We start from the raw sequence: 20,102 nt of genomic DNA, 5'->3' as shown, positions 1-20,102 counted from the left end.
AACTTGAAAGGGTCTAACAAGAACGATAACCATCTCCTTTAACTTCAGTGTGCTAAGTGCTTAAATATGTGGACCTTGGGTATAAATTGTTAAATATGGTTTAACAGGGTTCTAATATCAATTTCCATGCCAGGGTAAGTAAAGAAGTTATAAAAGCCTTATATAGTAATAGAACTGTAACTCTGGTAGAGCTGGATTCTTCTTCCTGGTCCTGGGTTCTTGCTCTCGGTGCCTCCTGTATCTCTTGTTCTGTCCAGGTCTGTACGGCAGGGGCCACACCCTTGTTTGGGAACTTATGACTACATGCTGAACAATTTCAGCTCACAGTCGTGAGTAGCAGGTATTCTTTGCTGTATTATTCAGCAAGGCTTTTTTTTACCTGTATAAACAAAAATATCTTAACTGCCTATTTTATTTATTGCCAAAGAAAGAAAAACGAACATTACATCTTTGTTTTCCCACATTTGTTTAAACTCAGGGTGTCTTTTTCAACTGTGTGATATTTTTGGCTCAACTGAGGTAGGGAAGGTACAATCAGCCAGCACATAAAACGTCACGCGCAGCCATGCCCAGTTCCATACCCTCCTGACTGGTCACCTGACTGGTCACCTCACCAACAGTAACAGAAGCATGGGAAGCATTGCTGTCTAACCAGGATTATGTAGAAACACAATTCTACATACTGTAACTTTTGTGATTTCCCTTGAAAAAAGTCATTACATTTTCACAGAATTAAGAGCATCTGCATTATACCTCTAGCCTGGGACCCTCATATTTTAACCTAGTTCTCCCCAACATTCACCTCCTTTTATTGCTTCCCTGTTCGGTGGTCCACAGAAACATAGAACTGTGAGCTTGACCTGTTGGAGAACTCAAGCACACTAACTCTTCTTACTGTTAAGTAGGGCACAGACTTTCATACTGCACATAATTTCAACATTATCTGGGCTCCTTTTAAGACGATTCACCCCATTTTAACCAGCCTGAGCACTCTGCAGTGAGTCATTTCTCTGAGTTAGAAAACAAGGATAGGAACAGTATTCTTAGATATTTCCTAATTTGTTTCATTCAACAATTTAATTTCATAAATATTTATTTATCTTTTTTTGTGTGTGTGAAAGACATTTTGGTAAATGCTGTGGAAGATCAGAGGTGACAGGGACACCCTCTTGCCCATCCATTAGATTACACTTTTCTGAGTAGGGATGGTGTTTCTTTGTAGATCCCTTGTTGCCAAAACATATATCTTTCTTTACAAGGTAGATAAAAGGTGAATGAATGGTTAATTTGTGCCTGTAAAGAGTGTACTGGGTGTTTAGCAAATTGGCATCAGGGGTGAGATCCACACGGGTTGGAGGGTCTGAGGATGGGGGTAGGAAGAGAATTAAACCTGCAATTCATGCAAAATCTCAAACAAGCTAGTAAGGCACCCTCTCTTAGTTCCTCCACATGTAAAAATGAGATCCTGAACTTATAAGTGTGCAGAGGCTCTGTGGAGATGAAGAAGAATCCAAAAACTATAAAGTGCTTTTGCTGTAAGAGAAAAGGACATTGGGGTGAAGGGAGTAGACTGTGGTTCCCGTGTTTCCCGGCTGTCTCCCCAGCATCACATGTGAGGATTTTAGCAAAGGATCATGGACGAAGACTTCATAGAGGTCAAGGAGTTTGTTTCTTTCTCAATTAATAAGTGATTTAATGTAACGAACTGTTTGAATTCCTGAATTATAAGGACTTGGATTATCCAGTGACATTGAAAAGTAACTGTATATCATCCGTGGTAGCCAAAAGGTGAAAATGATCCAGGTGTCCATTGACAGATGATGGATAAACAAAAGTGGTTTATCTCAATAATAATGGGATATTATTCAGCCTGAAAAGAAAATTCTGACACATGCTACAATATGGATAAACCTGGAAGACAGTATGCTAAGTGAAAAAAGCCAGAAGTGAAAGGATAAATATTGTATGATGTACAAGAGGCTCCTGGAGTAGTAAAGTTCACAGAGACAGAAAGTAGCATAGAACTTGCAGGGAGCTGGGGTGGGTGTGGGTAAACAGATAGTTACTGTTTAATGAGTACAGAGTTTCTCTTTTGGAGGATGAGGAGATCCTGGAAATGAATAGTGGTGACGATTGCAGGACATTTTGAATATACTAACGCCACTGAATTGTACATCTAAAAATGGTAAATTTTATGTATGTATATACTTTACTAAATAAAAAAATAATCACCCGAAAACACCTGCAGTAATAAATTTAGGACCCAAGAAAAAAAATTTAACGTTCTATAAAGAATATGGAAAAAAGATCCCCAAGTGTTCAGAAAAATATTTTTAATCTGAGAAAAAATTTATGGGCAGTTTCATCTTTCACTATTTGAGGATTTATTTTCCCTAGTAGTAATAGATTTATAATAGATCATTCTGGTGCTGTTGTGCTAATATAATAAAGATGCTTTTCTTATGCAGTAAACTAGCATCACTCTGCAGCTCCTTTTAGTTACAACAAGAGAAATAATGTTTGTAGAAGAGAGAAGTTTCCAGTGAAATGAGCTAAAGACACAAAAGTGAAGGCTTAGAATGCTGATCCCACTATGCCAGCATTTCTGGGAAAAACCCTCCCAAACCTGATCTTTCCTTTATCCAGATGAGAGAAAACCACAAGGCTCATTTAATTCACTGAAACACTGAGGGACGCATTGCTGAAAACTTAATATTTTGAAATGTAAGGATAAGCTGCCCCATTACGATTTTACATACTTTTAAATAATTCTTAGCTAATTTAAAAGAAGATTTGCAAATACAAAGGATGATGGGTTTCTCCTTGGTACCATGAACGCTATCATGTGCGGTGCCCCTGGGGGAAGAAGAGTGTGTGCAGGGTGGTTAGATAACAGGGACCCTCCATTCTCTCCCAGCGTTAAGGCTGTGCTCATATAAAATATCTGTGCTAAATAAGAAGAAACCAAACAGAAGTGGAGTAAATTTGCTTCAAATGCTTCACATGCATTAATCCTTTATAATCCTCACAATTATTTTCCAAGGTGGGTTGTTATCTGACCTTAACAGACAGAAACACAGAGGTTATATTACATATGTACAAAGAGATAGAGCTCCTATTTGGACACAGCTTTGACTGAATCCAGAGGAACTTCTCTTTCTAGTATCCCCCGGGACACTGGTTTCTTGGGATCTATTGCCTTTCCACTTTTCTGAAGCCTGGAGACTGAGGAAACCATACAGCTAGCTCTCTTGATATTCTAAAATCTCATTCTTAGGCATGTATGTGTATGTTACGTACCCAGGAAGTCGGGGACTGGGTTAGAGAGATGACCTCTCATTACCTTAGTCAATACTAATAGCAAGACTTGTGAACAGTATAAAGATGACAGTATTTAATCAGTAAAGACAGTTTTTAACATTAATATTTTAATGTTTTGTTTTCATTTCAATTCCATGACAAGGCTCCAGCAGAGTTTTGGCTGACATGTTTACCCCCTTTCTGTCCAGTTGAGTAACTGGCGGGGCTCAGGGTGCACTGAGTTCACCACTTAATGGAGTAGATGTATTTTGAGAGGTTAGATGTTTAGAAAGGATATCTGTCCTGTCTTGAGTGTATGACTGCTAGAAGTGTATTTAAGACTCACAGAACACCTCTATGTGTTTGTGTAAACCTGACAAGGAAAGCAATGAACTTTCTTGAGAAGAAGTTTGCCTGAACTTTGGGAATCAATAGGTTGAAAAACAGTCTTTAGGACTTGAATTAAAATGGGGTCTTTACTCTTAGAAACAATACCATTCTTCTCCCCGTGGACTTCCTGGACTCTGCCTCCCTGTAGTCCTGTTTAGTCTTATTCCATCACTGGGTACACTTCACTCATCTTGGAAAGGATGTACAGAAAAAGACTAGACTTTCCATTTGTAAACATTGTCCATCCACCCTAGAAAATGGGACTCCTCATCAAGTGTTGTGAATTCTAATACAGCAGAATTTGCTATTGGGCAATGGTCTTAACACAATTATGGGAAATTTATACATTGGGTCTGTTTTGTTTTGTTTTCTTTCTGTTTTCTGAACCTACCCAATGGAAAAATTATTAAGATTTCATCAAATAAACTACAACTTAATCTAACATCTTAACATTCTTATATTCTCTAACATAACAAGATGAGGGAAAGAAATCTTTTAAAATACTAATTTTCAGATGTTAAGTACAGTGCATAGCTGAGAGTCAAAGAACTACATGTTACAATTTGCAGTTTTGACAAGAAACAGTGTCTTCTCATTTGGTTCCCATCATATCATTGTGCTGCAGATGACATAATGATAATGAATCATATCATTTGTACTGGACAGGCAATGAAGAAATAATGGAAAGACAATTCCCCTGCTGAAAGTAGGAGGTGTTACAGCTTAGCTGCTGCTGCAGAGAGGAATCGGCAATTTGCAGCCTTTTTGCTGGCAAAGATGTTGAACGAATAGGACTGGGAAACAGGGCTAGTTAGTTCAGTTCAGAAAACACTTTTCCTTCCACTCCTTAGATGGTCATGAAATGGCAGAAAAAAAAATTAAACAGAGAGAGAAAATAAATCAAAAGCTAAATGACAGTCTAAAATGGATGTTGAGTCTTTATTACCACGGATATCAACATTGCTTAATTACACATAGGGAAAGAGAAATGTCAGGTGATTATCACAACCACTCAGCCGTCTCCATTTGATCATTCAGGGCTCATGGGAAGTTCATTCAGCAAATGAATCAAGCACACATTGGGGGCAAGTGCTGTGCCAGCCACTGGGAATAGAAAAAAAAAAGTGTTCGGCACAAGGTTTCTGCCCCCAAGGAATCCATTAGGAAGAGAAGAGTTGGAGAAGTAGATGGTGATTTTGGTGCAGTGAGAGGAGTGCTTTGAGGTGAGCCAGGAGTCAGCTGGGAGTGCAGACACGGGCCCGTCGGGAACATCCTCAGGAGTGCTGAGCTCTGAGTGGGGAGGGTTAGATAGAAGATAGACAAGGGAGCGTGAGGGGTCTCTGGTGCAAGGGAAGTGGTTGCAAAAGGCTTGGGAGGCAACATGAGAACGAGAAGCACATCGTGTGGATGGTATGAGGGCAAATGTTGAAGCTGAGGTCAGCAGGTGTGGACCACAAAGAACTGGCTTTGGTGCTAAGCTAGAGCTTGAAGCTGCCTCAGAGAGTCATGGGAAGCAACAGGTGAAACTGTCAACTTTATGAAGATCAGAATCGTTACCTGGTATGTATGTTATCAGCAAATATCAGATTACAAGATAATCTTCATTAAAAAATTTATTTTCAATGAAATCTCAACAAAACCAAAAGGCAGTGGATAATCTGAAGAATAGAAATCGGCGTGATGAAGGTCAAGTCTTAAATCTAAATTATTGTTTAAGAGTGAATTTGGGAAATGTGAAAAGGAACAGTTAACAGAGTAGTGGAAGTGAGAGATACGAAGGTTCCAGTGGACACTGATAAGAAGAGAAAGTTGAGGGAAGTTTCCAAAATGAAGAGGGATACAAAGATACCAGGTTACATGCAGAACTGTGGCTCAGATGAAGAGATGTATGTGGGTCATTTTCTTGAGGTGGAGTTTGAGCCCATATCCTTTTGAGAAACATTGGACCTGTTTTTGCAGGCTTGTTCACCACTGCTGTTAAAATACAACTGAATGACATGATAAGATTATATAAACTGTTGATTATCAAGACACATCCATCTGTCATGATGACAACTGAAATTTAAACATAAAATCCCCTTGTAGGTGAAGGATATCGCAGAGTATATTCATTGGAAGGATTCTGTACAAGATGAAACGTTCGTTGGATGAGCTTTGTACACAGGGCACAACTAGCTGTCAATACGTCTGACATTTTCTGATGGGATCTGGCTCTTTAAAGCCAGTATGAACTGTTTTATGTATTGAACATTTTCTAGCAGAGCTCAAAACCCTCTTATGATCTTGTTATGCAACGTCACACTTGTAAATGAATCAAAAACACTAAACAATATAAATGCACAGTTATAAAAAGTAGCACCGTGCCTAGAAGAATTACACTTAAAGTAAGCTGAGAGGCAGGCCTATTGTAATACGTAATGTGAATGTGTTATGTGTAACATGTAGTGTGATAAGTAATGTGTAATATGTAACATGTAATGTGTGATATTTAATGTGTAGTGTGTAATAATATGTAACATGTAATATGTAAGGCAGCTCAGACCCCCAGGTGAGAAGTATCTCTATCTTGTGTACCACAGTCTTCCAAAATCAGTGACATAGCAACACATAAAACTTAATCATCTTGGAGTAATAAAGTCATGTCAACAGCCTGCATTTTAATTGACTGGTTTTTTAATGGTTTGACGTTTTCCCAAAGTGAGCATTATGGCTTTCTTGTCAAGGCTGTGAAGTCGATGGAGAATAGGCGCTTCTAATTATTTTCTTTTTTAAAAAAATTTTATTGAAGTATAGTTGATTTACAGTGTTGTGTTGATTTCTGCTATACAGCAAAGTGACTTGATTATACATGCATATTCTTTTTCATATTCGTCTCCATTATGGTTTATCACAGGATATTGAATATAGTTCCCTGTGCTAGTAGGACCTTGTTGTTTATCCATCCTATATAACTAGTTTGCCTCTGCTAATCCCAAACTCTTACTCCATCCCTCCCCCACACACTTGAGCTGACAAGATTCCTTCCATTTGCACTGATCTACAAGAAACCAGAAAATGAGTAGCTGAGTTCTTTATTTCCCACAGTGGATTTCAGAAGAGAAACAGAGCCTAATTCATTGTCTGTCTGATTAAAACTTTTTAAAAATTAATTAATTTTTTTATTGAAGTATAGTTGGTTTACAATGTTGTGTTTGATTAGCACTGTTTGATTACACCAGGCGAGAGGGGATCCAGCAGCTGCTGGTGCTGTTTTCTTGTCTTCGGCCCACACTTTCTCATAAAACAAGGTGCCTACATCTCCCAGCTGTTGGCCTTAACAATTACAGCCACAAAGGGACTGTGGGCTGCTCTTCCCAGTGTAAACAAATATATGCACCTCACCATTTTAGGTTAAATCTAGTATTTTATTACACAACTCAAGGGCACAAGCTTAAAGATGCTGCATTAGAAGAAAAATCTTAATGATTGGCAGAAAGTTGACTCACCAACTGTTTTAACAATATTAAAGTAAAATTTCATATTTCTAGTTATCTCTTGTCTCAGTATGTGATAATGACACTATCTGAGAATTTAGGGATACAGAGATGCTAATAACCCTTTGAGCATTTAAAATTATTGGAAAAGAAAACATACGTTACTTTGGATGTCTCCTTTGATTGTTCCTTGTAGTTTCTGTCAGACTGAGAGGGGAAAGTCGCATTACTTTCCCACAGAGCACGGTACTTATTAAAAAATTATCATTATGACTGGCTGATGAGTGTAACAAAAATTGGTTTATAGAAGTTCAAAATAAAGCAATAAGTTAGTGGGATACTCTTAATACTTAGAAAAAGCATCATACTCATTTAAATTTAAGCTATTCTGGGATGTCGTTAAAGAAAAGAGAAAGCATGAACTTAATGAAACGAGCCTCCAGTTCCTACATGCCATCTTGCTGGCAGACCTACCACAGCTGCTCCCGGCCCCACATGCTGCACTAGGGAGATAACGACGACTGATGATGATAGACCTTAACTGAGTGCTCCTGACACGCTAGACGTGAGCAGAGCTCTTTATATATGGAAGCTCATTCAGTCTGGACAGCACTCCTTTGAGACTGGGGGTCTATTCTTACCCCCATTTTAGAGACATGGGAACTAATAGCTAATGACTAGTAGTCTGCACAAGATCATACAGCGACCAAGTGGCTGAGATGCACTAAAAACCCAGGGTGTCTGACTCAGAACCTATGCTCTGTTACTCAGCTACACTGCTGTCCAGAGGTTTGCACAAGATTTATGGTAATGAAGAACTTATTGTCCAATTAGAATTCATTTGAGACAAGTGGTGAACTGGATGGGACATAAGATCAGAGGCAAAATCCTGTATTATTCCGGGAAAAACAGGATGCAGTTTCTCTCATAATGAAACACTTGCAATACTTCATAGAGGAAGTTATAACTCTCCTGACGATTGTCATGCTGGCTAGAAATGGACTAGACTAAGCTTATTTTAAACTGAGATCCATGGACAACTCATCTGGGGATGATTCTGCATATGTCTAAGCCCTATCCAGATCTCAGGAGGATGGCCCGATAATGAGCATTTCTAACAAGCTACCCATTTAATTACTAGGCAACTGAAAGTTTGGGAAACATGACCCTATACCGTAAGCATCACGATGGCAGGGGTTTCATCTTGCCAGTTATGGCCATCATCCTGTTACCGAACTCAGGTTCAGCTGCTCTTCGCTCAAGAATCCAATACTGAGAGAAATATGGTGGGTTAAAAGAAAGATACCTTTACTGAGGAAGCCAGCATTCCTGGGGAGAAGGTGGACTCATGTCCCAAAGAACCAGCTCCCAGCCTGCCAATCGGGGGCAAGAGCTCTTAAAGAAGAGTCTCCGGGGTGTATCGGGGGAGGAAGAAACAGCACAGTCAGCTCTGACAGTCATCTTGAAATTGGTCATGCGGTCATCTGATCAGCATCACACTGATTGGTGTAAGTAGAGTTAGTCTTCAATTCCAGAGTCAGTTTGTTCCCATCTCCTTGAAGCTAGTTCTCAGAATTGTGTACGATGGAGCAGCTTATATTATGGCTACAGTCTTGTCATCATGTAGTTAACTTCGTCCACCTGGTGTGGGTTTCAGTATTTATAAAAGAGCTCAAAGGACATGACTCAGAATATTAACTATAGCCCTTGAGGAGGAACTAACGGTTCCTGACTTTGTTTAATGACTATTATTATTTTGTCTTGTTTGACTTTTTTCCTTTGTTTCTGCATTTTCTCATTTTTCTGATTAAATTTACTCTTTGGCTGAAGTTTTTCTACAGACAAGAGGCAGGTGGAGGACATGGGATCTGTGCTGAGAACCCAGAGGGCCTCACTCCATTACAATTCCAGTATATGACTTAATGTACTGCCCAGTAATTTTTTGTCACATGAATTAGTGCATCTATGAATTACTGAATTATGTGATTAGATAATTGCAGTGAGTAGCCTGACTTCATTTTTGATGTTTGACTCCTGACAGCTCTCAAATCTCACCCTTCCCTCTTCTCTTTCTGCCCTGTATTTGCACAAGTTGATGGGAAGCCTGAGGGCTCCCTCCTTGGGTGCCAGTGGGAGATTCAGACCAAGCAAGCCCCTCATGCAGGGTAGCTCTCTCCCAAGCCCTACCTCCGCACCACTGTAAAACCCTAGGCCATCAAGCCATGAAAAGTCATGGAGGAAACGTAAATGTGTATTGCTGAGTGTAAGAAGCCAATCTGAAAAGGCTACATCCTGTGTGATTTCAACTCTATGCCATTGTGCCAGTAGCACATTCCAAAGGGTGAAAGAGAGTGGAGGGCAGTCTGGGCAAAGCAGGCTCATTAAGTTTAGGAGATGGGTCAGGCTGAAGGATTCTGAGGCAGCTGGTGGTTGGCAGGCAGAGGTCTGGAGTGAAGGAAGCTATACAGAGAAAAGAGCTCCAGGATCTGCATTTGGGTCTCCCTGAGCGTCTGCTAATACGGATGTGCACATGTGGAGAGCGGAACCCCTGGAAGCAGAGATGCTGGGCAGCTGCATGATGAAGGGTTCTCGACTGCTGCAGCCTGGGATTCATTTGATTTTCCGCCAACCAGAATGCAGGTTGCATTTAAATGTTCCTACCAGCTTATGGCTCCAGCAACTTCTGCTCCATGAAAGCAGATCCTCTGGGTTTGCCTGTCTCTCCAGAATTCAGGGTGGCGGTTTTCTTTGTGACCTCAGCTCTCTGATGGATGTAGGAAAAGACGTGGGATTTCAGTTGTCCAGCTTCTTGCTGTTGCAGGAACATGAGTGACAACCTCCAAGCTTTCAACACAGTGAACTGAATCTGGAAGTTCTTAATTGCTCTTTGATCAAAAAATGTTTCCTGCAAAACACTGTTCTCTGAAAATTTGTTTTGACTCTGGTTCGATTACCTATTGTGAAATCAGAGGTGTGTGTCCTTTTTTTAAGTCCTTTTTGGTTGTTTTCTTCTGATTGCTTCTAGGATCTTCTTGTCATTGTTGATTTATAATTGAATCATGATTTATCATCTGAGTGTAGATTTCCAAACTAACAAAGCAATGCTAAGAATCAGCAAAATAATAGCTATTGCTTTTTTATTGTTTTGTTGTTTTGCTTTGTTTTAGATGGGGATTATGTTAGTTTCCAGGCTCGAGAGGAAGTGCTAGTCATTAAGAATAATGATATTTTAATGGTTGTCCTTTCGCTTTCTTTCCTGGCATCCAGGTCTCGGAGTTCTTGTGATTACAGTGACTTAGTGTGCCTTTAGGGAGTCACCCGCCCCGTGGCATGCGGCCCTGTCAGCGTCAGCACTGGCACCTGGCTAGGACAGTCAGCCCCTGTCTCCTGACGTTTAATTGCAGAATGAAGAGCCCTTGTAGACTGAGACCAGCCCTGCTGGCCGATGAGTGTTCATTACTTCCTCCTCTCTGCCTTCTGGGGCTGTTTTGTTTCCCAGCCCCTCCAAGGTCTTTATTTCCTGCGTTTACAGTGTTATTTCTTTGCACTGTCCTTTCAGTAAATTATCAGCTGGTTAGCTTCATCTATCTATTCTAGTGTTTAAAGCCTAATACTGGCTGTTTAGTATCGGAGTATTGACCCATGACTATTAAGTGACAGGTGCCTCCCGGATTCTCAGAAGGGCATCTGTGCGTTCAGCCCTGCAGACTGACGGCATCCCTGAAGTGTCAAGTGTTGTTCTCTTGTAATGTATAGAACATAAGAAATACCCCTCCCCAATGCATGAGTTCCTTTTCCAGTGGTTTCATAGGCACTTACTTGGGCCTTTTTACACTGACTCTGCTCCCCAAACTATCCAAGTGAAACCGAAAAACTAAGTGCCACCTGCACACACACACCCAGCCCACTCAGTTCTTTTATTTCTGCTGAATCTTCGTTATATGATATTTCAGATAAGACACTTGATTTCCTTAGTTTTAAGTTCCTGAAATGTCTTGTCTGCTTTGCTCCCAGCTCCACAATGTACAATTGGCCCCTTGCAAACATGCACTGTGTTGAGGCTCAGGAGAAGCACTGCACACGCTCTGTCCACCCGCCTTGATCCTGCTCAGGAGATCCCTCTGGGCCTTTCCTCACCACCATTTTAAACTTTACAGTTTCACAGTGTCACTCCTGAATTTACTTTGATTGTTAGAACAACAGGCCTTGTAGCTCACCGTCCTTCCTTTTGTAATTTGGGTTAGGAACCTCAGATGCCTTTGTTTTGAGACTGAGGTAGACACTGAACTGGATAACTGCCCACAGGTGCTGCCCGGTCACCACCACAGACTGCTTTCCAGGCCTTGAACACATGCCCCACCCCTGCTTCACCCCACCTGGACAGCAGGTAGTTACCGTGTCTGTTCAAATGTAAGTCCTAGTGTCTGACCTTTCTCCTTTTACTGAAGAATAACAGGCGTCATTAAAAACACTTTAAAAATGGAAAAGATTGGGTCATACTTTAAAAATGTAATTATCATACCATAAATGATAAAAAAAATTAACGTTTTAATATAAAAAAATAACAAGGCATTCTCTAGGAAGTGTGATTCAATTACTTTGTCAATGGATAAGTGAGCCACTACTATAAACCAGCCACGGAGACAGGCTCAGGGTACAGGGAGAGGAGGAAAATAAGCTTTTCGCCCTTGAAAAACTCACAGTCTACCAGTGTAGGAGAGGACTCTCCAAAGGCAGCTAAATCACAGAGTCAGTAACATTCAAACTCGGAATGGAAAAACCGCCATGAAATTCTATATCCACTTACCCTTTAAAAATACCCATTCAAAATGTAAACTTTGAAAACAAAAGCATTTCCAAAAATGGTAATTATTCCTTAAAATAATCTATTATCATTATGAGACTAGATACTTTTTAAAATGTAGCACTGAAAGAAAACATCTTCTGTTTGTATACACACACACACACACACACACACACACACACACACACACCCCATAGTGTAATTATCCTCCTTAATACTTAATTACATTAGATCATTCCAATGTGCCATATCATAGTAAGTATTTATTGGTAAATAAAATAGAGTCGAGATTTTTTCTTTAAATTTAGCTGGATTTTTTGTTTTTGTAAGTCCCCAAGAATCTAAATTTAAGTTGTTGTGGGTATTGAAGTTGAGTCTCTATGCTCTCAATAAATCATAATAGTAAAAAAAAAAAAAAAAACTGATTGCACCAGAGATTGATTTTGTGGGCAAATGCCATTTTTCTCTCTGACATGTTATTTTGAGTGGCAATTCATTTTACCGTACACAAGTATATGGTAGTTTTAAACTCTATGAGTCAAAATGGATTTTTATCAACCTTTTCAATATCATCTCTGTCACAAATAAATTTTTTGAGCAACAGAGTACAAAACCCTTCAAGTAGATATGTTTAAAACAAAAATTATTTCCTTTAATTGCAGGTATGTGAAGTCTACCATATTTATTTTAACCAATAACTGTAGATAGTGAAGTATTTTTTTACTTTTACAAATTGACTCTAGGGAAAAATTAAATTCCTTGGAAATAGATGAATTGTAAATTCATTTTGAAAAAGCCCTGAATTAAATGATCTATTTATCTAGCATATTACTGTTTTTTTTAAAAAAAGAAAAACATGGTTTTTCTTTATATTCTTCTAGAGGTTCAATTTCTGTGAAAATATTTAGTCTATTGATGGCTACCCAATACCTTATTTCAGTATTAGTCTAAATTAAGAGAATTCTATTAATATGCTATACATGCGACCATAAGTTAATATGTATTTAGAACATTGATTTCAGGAAGAACTGGCATATTTAAAGGAAATTTAGAGGCAATAGAGAGTTGTATTTGGGATCATGGGCTCTGGAATCCACTGTGGATTCAAAGTCCAGCTATATAACCATGGGCCAAATAAGTAATCCATCCATTACTCAGCTTCTTCCTTTGTAAAATGAGCAAACTAATAGTATACTAGTTTCTATTGTTTTGAAGGTCAAATGGGCTAATAAAAGTAACAAATGGAAAAGTACCTGCTATGTAAAACTCAATAATTATTAGTGATTTTGCCTCAAGATGGACCTTTACCTTATTTCATTATTGGAAGAAGTTCCTATTTATCAACATACATAAAGTCACTTGGTAATCATAATAATACGTGCTGCTTAAAAATATAATTGAACAATTCCTTTTAGGAATCAAATAAAGATCATTTAGAATACTGAAAATCCATTTGAAAATATATGTGGAATGCCATCTTTACCATATGACAATGGTGCTGGCATTCAATAAAAGATATTTATGAAAAAAACCCTTTAAAATCTACAGAATTGTGAACTTTCTCTAGGCCACATTCTCTAGAAATACCTTCCTTCCTTCACATCTGCTGTTGATCAATATGGAAGTATAAAGGCTTGGGTAGCCTGCAACTGTAGGCAATTATGAAAGGCCATTTTAATTCCAGAACTTCCCGTGGGTTTGCTTCAGGTGATTACTGGGCCTGAATCACAGTCTGACTTCTGCTGCTGCTGCCAGGGGACCTGAGCCAGAGGAGTCGGGGGTGGGGTAGTAAAACGTAGCATCCCTAGTGCTAAAGCGTTGGGTCAGCAACATGGGTATTATTAAATTTGTTCCACCAAAAATAAAATCATCAATGATAGGTGATCAAGAAGCTAATGGCAGTCTCCAAATTAAATCAGGCAAGCCAAATACCACAAAATATATGAATATTTTTTGCAAAATAATATGAAACATGAGCTTTCAAGACACTGGATGCCAGGCAATATAGGTCAGTGATCCCTGAGGGATGGGAAACAAATCAGTTGGGCCGTATGGTCACCCCAGGAGCTGACTTGAGTGAGTCTCCAGCCCATAGCACAGGGAGGGAGGAACTGGGCAGAGCTGAGAGTCCAAAGAGAACAAGGCAGCTAAAGTTCACAGAACCGAGCAAAGGAGGGGAGAAAGGTACAGGGAGAAAGAAATATGCAGCTCTGCAGATGGTCCTTTGGAAAGTTCAGCTGAAGGCGGTAAAGCACATGCATGTGAGAAAAGTACTGAAAGCCAGAGTAAGAACCACCTCAAGGACTGAGTGTGAACAGTAGTGATTCGGCACTAACACAGGGCTGAGGACAGTGCCTGCTCCCCCCAGCCACATTGGAAGACTGCTTAATTCATGGGGCATTAAGTAGAATGCACAGACCAGCCTTGGCTCAGTGCTGGGGAATAACTATCCCTAGACTAAATTCTGCTCTGGTAATGCCTAAAGAAATATTAAAAGCGATAACAGCAAGGATCAAACTCATTGCAAGTAATTTAAATGCGTTCTCTAACAAGGCTCAAGAATATTTATAGGAATACCAAAATATACAGCCAACAACAAAGTAAAATTCACAGTCATTGACATGCTATAAAAGATTACCAGGCATGGGGCTTCCCTGGTGGCTCAGTGGTTGAGAGTCCGCCTGCCGATGCAGGGGACACGGGTTTGTGCCCCAGTCTGGGAAGATCCCACATGCCGCAGAGCGGCTGGGCCCGTGAGCCATGGCCGCTGAGCCTGCGCATCCGGAGCCTGTGCTCTGCAACAGGAGAGGCCACAACAGTGAGAGGCCCGTGTACCGCAAAAAAAAAAAAAAAAAAAAAAAAGCCAAAAAAAACAAGTCATGGTGATTAATTTGTTAGGTGTGTTGAAGGAGGGAGAGGAAATAAAGTAGTTACCCAAGATATTATTACCATAGATTATTAGATACTTAGGTGGTAGTTATTGAAATTTTTAACATGGCAGGGGGAATGAATCAGGTTTGGAAAGGAAATGACCCTTTGAGTATATGATGTGCAAGCCTATGTGATACCAAGTGGGGATGCTTGTGGGCTTGGGAGAGAGATCTGGACATGCATTACAGTCTTTGTGTCTGTCTTCATGTAAATAGTAATAGAAGGCATCAAGTCTTCATGTAGGGTGAGGAGGCTATAAAGAGAATATGGGGCAAAACTCTGATGAACATAGACTTTCTTACATGGCCAACGGAAGAGGATTTTGGAAAGTAGGTGAAGTAGCTGATTGGCAGTCAGGAAATTGGTTGTCCCAGAAGCCAAGGGAGGGAATTGCTTTAACAAAGTTGGGTGCTTAGGGGAGGTCAGTGAGAGCGGTTTCTGTGAAATGGTGAGGGTACAGCGAGCGGGATTGCAGTTTGTGCCTGACCACGGGAAATGTATGAACACAGGCACTGAATGTTGACGGTTTTTAAGAAGTGTGGCTATTGAGATGAAGGTAAAAACACAGCTTTTGGAGTGGGAGTGTGGAACCGAATGTAGTATATAAAAGGGTTCTGTTTTTTCCCCATTGTTTTCTTTCAAGAATGAGATAGAATCGAATCTGTTTAAAACCTGATTGAAAGGACCCACGTAAAGGGAAAGAGAAAAAGTGGAAATTAAAGAAGAGAATAGGGCGTAATAAATTACTGTCTGCATTAAAACACTCTGTAACCTACTTTCAACCAGTATGATTGGCACTACATACCACACAGTCTGCAAATATGGAGTTTCTTATAAGAAAGGTTTAATAATGAAATGTATTTGTCTTTCTAAAAATCCCATAGAAATGTCCTATCACAAAAAAATTCAAATTATTTTATATATGCCATCTTGTGATATAGAAATAAGAAATAAATTGTAAAATGACAATAGTAAAGAATTGTGTTAAATTGTCAGTCTTCAATGGAGTAGCATAAAGAAACAAAACATATAGTTTTAGGCTGTAATTAAAATTTCATGACATCCAGTTGGGGACTGAAACCACTAAGACAGTATAAAGATTTTTTTCTAAAGTCCAAAACCTCACAGGTATCCTCTAAATTTCCAAAGGAGATGGAATATTTCTTAACCAGAGAATATAATTTTCAACAGGAACTTTGGGACCAAGTCTGCAGCTTGCTGATAAGAAGGACAATGAGTGCTACAGCTAAAAGTGGTTCCAGGGAATATGAACTACTTAAATTGAGCACAATATAAAATCTCAGACTATGTCAGCACATCATAAGAAAATTATTTCAGAATGTATATGCAGAGGAACTTATGAAATAAGGTTGATGTAATGGGGGAACGAACAGAATTCAGGAGTGTAGAATAAGGTTCAAGTATCTTAAAATGATGCCTCTATTGTCCAAATATTGCCAGTGATGTGAAATAACTTGAAGCAGTAGTGTGACTGTGAAATTGGAAATGAAATCAAATCCTTCCTTTTTATAAAGTAAATACATTCAGAAAGGTATACTTAACAACATGAGGAGTGAGTTCCTGGGAAAAGTAAGGTGTTCAGGCTAAATACAGGATGGTGTCATCGAAATCATTCTGTGTTTAAAATGCAATTACTCAACCAGCATATGTGATCTACATTTATTCATGGCTTCCTTGGTGGAGGTTTAAACTAACACTTGAGTAGAATGCGATCTTGAAACGTTTCAATGTCCGATACAGCTAGTAGTTGAGACATGCTTCAACTAAGTCCTAGAAATTTAACCTAGATAACTATGCTGCTAAAATGTATACATTACCAGAAATAGTAGTGAGTTTCATGAAGGAAGGTGTCCAATTATTATTTATCATCAGGAGAAAATCTCATATTTTCCCATTCCTCATTTGACCTTGTATTCAAATTTACGTACCCTTATGAAATGCTACACTATTTTATATCTAAACTGTTGGTTTCAAGAGCTAACTTGTGAACACAGATATACAAATTTTACTTGTTAAATTATGTCATCAGGAATGGTGGAGTAAGGACCTATAAAAGTTATCTCCTTCACAGAAGACTTGAGGACAGTGGCAAAGCTTGACAGAATCAACATTTTCAGGTGTCTGGAAATTAACCAAAGGCTTATGATAATCTGGGGACCATTTTGTTTTCAAGAAGGACAGCTGAATCTCTGTAAAAAAAAAAAAAGTGAGTTTTGCAGCATTTTAATGTGCTTTATTTCCATCCCCCCTCTCCAGCAACATGGTATCCTTGAAAACTAGGAAAGAAACCCCCTCTAGAGGAGTAAAAACAGAGCTGAATGTCTTTCAAAGTCCCATTCTCAGAGCAGTGTTATTATTTGACCTGATAGTGCCCTGGAAAATCTGCTTTCAAGGCCTGTCAATTATTTGACCTGACTTAGTATTCACCCAGAGGAACAGCCTTTTCCTTAAGGGCATTGTTCAAAACAATTAGCAGCAGTTGTTAACACTGCAGCTGCCTGACACTGAGGTAACAGTTGGGAGCAAACAATAAGCTAACCATAAAACTTAAAAGGAAAAGCTAGGGAAGGAGATGTCCCTAGGAACTTTGAAAAGTTCTGACAGAGACCTGGAAATCTAGAAGGCCTTGTCCACACAAAATGCCATGTGCATGCTCAGGGCTGTGCAGGTGATCAAGAAAGACCTGAGAATGCTCTGATGCCTCACCTCTGGCTGAACCCAAAGCTCTGCACAAGTAGAAAGTGAGGACGAAGGCAGAATTTTAAGCTGTCTGATGTTGAAGGTGCCCCACCATGCACACAGGACTCTATGGTACAGACAGGGAGGCTTTATGGTTCTAGGTGTGTGAGGAAAACTGGCCAATAATCAGCTGACCACTAAGCTAACCAAGCAGAGTCTTCAGGGGCTGCACACAACAAAGAACACAGACTTCCCAGAATTAGTTCAGAAATTCACTAAACTAACAGAAAGAACAACAAACCCTGGGGAGAGAGGTGAATCTGATTTCTTGGGTAGCCACATTATATTATTTAAAATGTCTAGTTTTCAAAAACAAAAAAATATGAAACATGCAAAGAAAATGAGGTTTACACACAGAAATAAAAGTAATCTATAGAAAGGGTCCTAAAGAAACTCATGCCTTAGACCTTTGCCTTTTACAAGGGAAAATTTTAAATCAGCAATTTTAAACATCTTTATATAACTAAAGGAAATCACATCTAAAACATATCAATAAAGATATGGAAATTTTTGGATAAAAGATCCAAATAGAAATTCCAGAGTTAAAAGTACAATATCTGAAATGAAAAAGTTTAGGACTCAACACCAAATTTGAGCATGTAGAAGAAAAACATTTAGTGAACTCAAAGACAGGTCAGTTGAGATTATCTAGTTTGAGAAACAGGGAAAAAAGGGACTAAAACAAGAAATAAACAGAGCCTCAGAGGCCTGTGGTCAATGTACCAGCATTGGCATAATAGGAGCTCCAACAAGAGAGGAGAGAAGAGGGCAGAGCAGACATTTGAAGAAAAGTGGCCAGAACTTTCCCAAATTTGATGAAAACCATTAACATTCCATGTAAGTAGCACAGTGATCTCCAGGTTGATAAACTTAAAGAGATCCACACCTAACACATCATAAAATCAAATGGTCAAAACACAAAAAGACTATTAAAAGCAACAAGCAAGAAACAACTCATCAGGTATAAAGGATATTCAAAAGATTAATAGTTTGATTTTTCTCCAGAAACTGTGGAGGCCGAAAGGCAGTGGGATGACATATTCCAAGAACTGAAAGAAAAATACTAGTTAACCAAGAATTCTGTGTCCAGCAGAACAGCCCTTTGTGGCACATATATACAGTGGAATGTTACTCAGCCATAAAACGAAACGAAATTGAGTTATTTGTAGTGAGGTGGATGGACCTAGAGTCTGTCATACAGAGTGAAGTAAGTCAGAAAGAGAAAAACAAATACCATATGCTAACATATATGGAATCTAACAAAAAATGGTTCTGATGAACCTAGGGGCAGGACAGGAATAAAGACACAGATGTAGAGAATGGACTTGAGGACATGGGGAGGGGGGAGGGTAAGCTGGGACGAAGTGAGAGAGTGGCATGGACATATATACACTACCAAACGTAAAATAGCTAGCTAGTGGGAAGCAGCCGCAGAGCACAGGGAGATCAGCTCGGTGCTTTGTGACCACCTAGAGGGGTGGGATAGGGAAGAGGGGAGGGAGACACAAGAGCGAGGGGATATGGGGATGTATGTATACATATAGCTGATTCACTTTGTTATAGAGCAGAAACTAACACACCATTGTAAAGCAATTATACTCCAATAAAGATGTTAAAAAATAAATTAATTAAAAAAGAAAAAAACAACAAGGTAGAAAGAATAAAGATGGAAAGGAAATACTACAAATGTGAATATCAGAAGAACTGGAAGTGGCTATGCTTGTACCAGCCACAATAGCTGGACTTTGAGACAAAAACTGATACTATAGACAAGGATGGAAATTTTATGAGGATAAAAGTGTCAATCTCTCAAGTAGACATTACAGTTATAAACATAGGCAGTGCTAAGAGGGAAATTTATAGCTACAAACAACTATATTAAAAAATAAGCAAGATTTCAAGTCAGTAACCTACTCTACCACCTTAAGAAGCTAGGGAAACAAAAACAAACCCAAGCAAGAATAAGGAAGAGTTAGAAATGCAAATTCTCAGGCCCCAGCCCAGACCCAGTGAGTCAGAATCTCTGGGTTGGGGCCCCACAAGCCCTCCAGATGATTCTGCTACTCAATCCCATGTGAGAAGCCTGGCTCTAAAATGACAATTTCCAATTAACTTTAGCAGACATAAGTTTATTTCCCCCTTATCACAGCACTGTGAATTGGGCAACGGTTTTTCAGAGTTTCTAATTTATAAATGACAAAACTGGGGCTCTTGTGGTTTTGTGACGTGCCCAGATGGACGAGCTGGGATTTTGGCTGAATCTGTGTCTGCTGGGCCATTGCTCTTGGCGTTATAAATCAGAGGCTTACAGAAAGATGTAGTGCGGTTCTCAGTGAGTCTGGCATATCCCCAGCATTCCTCTAGAAGCCCCACAATTTCTAGGTCATTCTGTTAATTCTATATGCATTCGTTTTTGTCTAGTAAGTTTGTTTCCTCAGAAAAGG

The sequence above is a fragment of the Mesoplodon densirostris genome, chromosome 20, assembly GCF_025265405.1.
Source record: "Mesoplodon densirostris isolate mMesDen1 chromosome 20, mMesDen1 primary haplotype, whole genome shotgun sequence".
Taxonomy (NCBI): domain Eukaryota; kingdom Metazoa; phylum Chordata; class Mammalia; order Artiodactyla; family Ziphiidae; genus Mesoplodon; species Mesoplodon densirostris.
Note: the sequence above shows the minus strand (reverse complement) of the source record.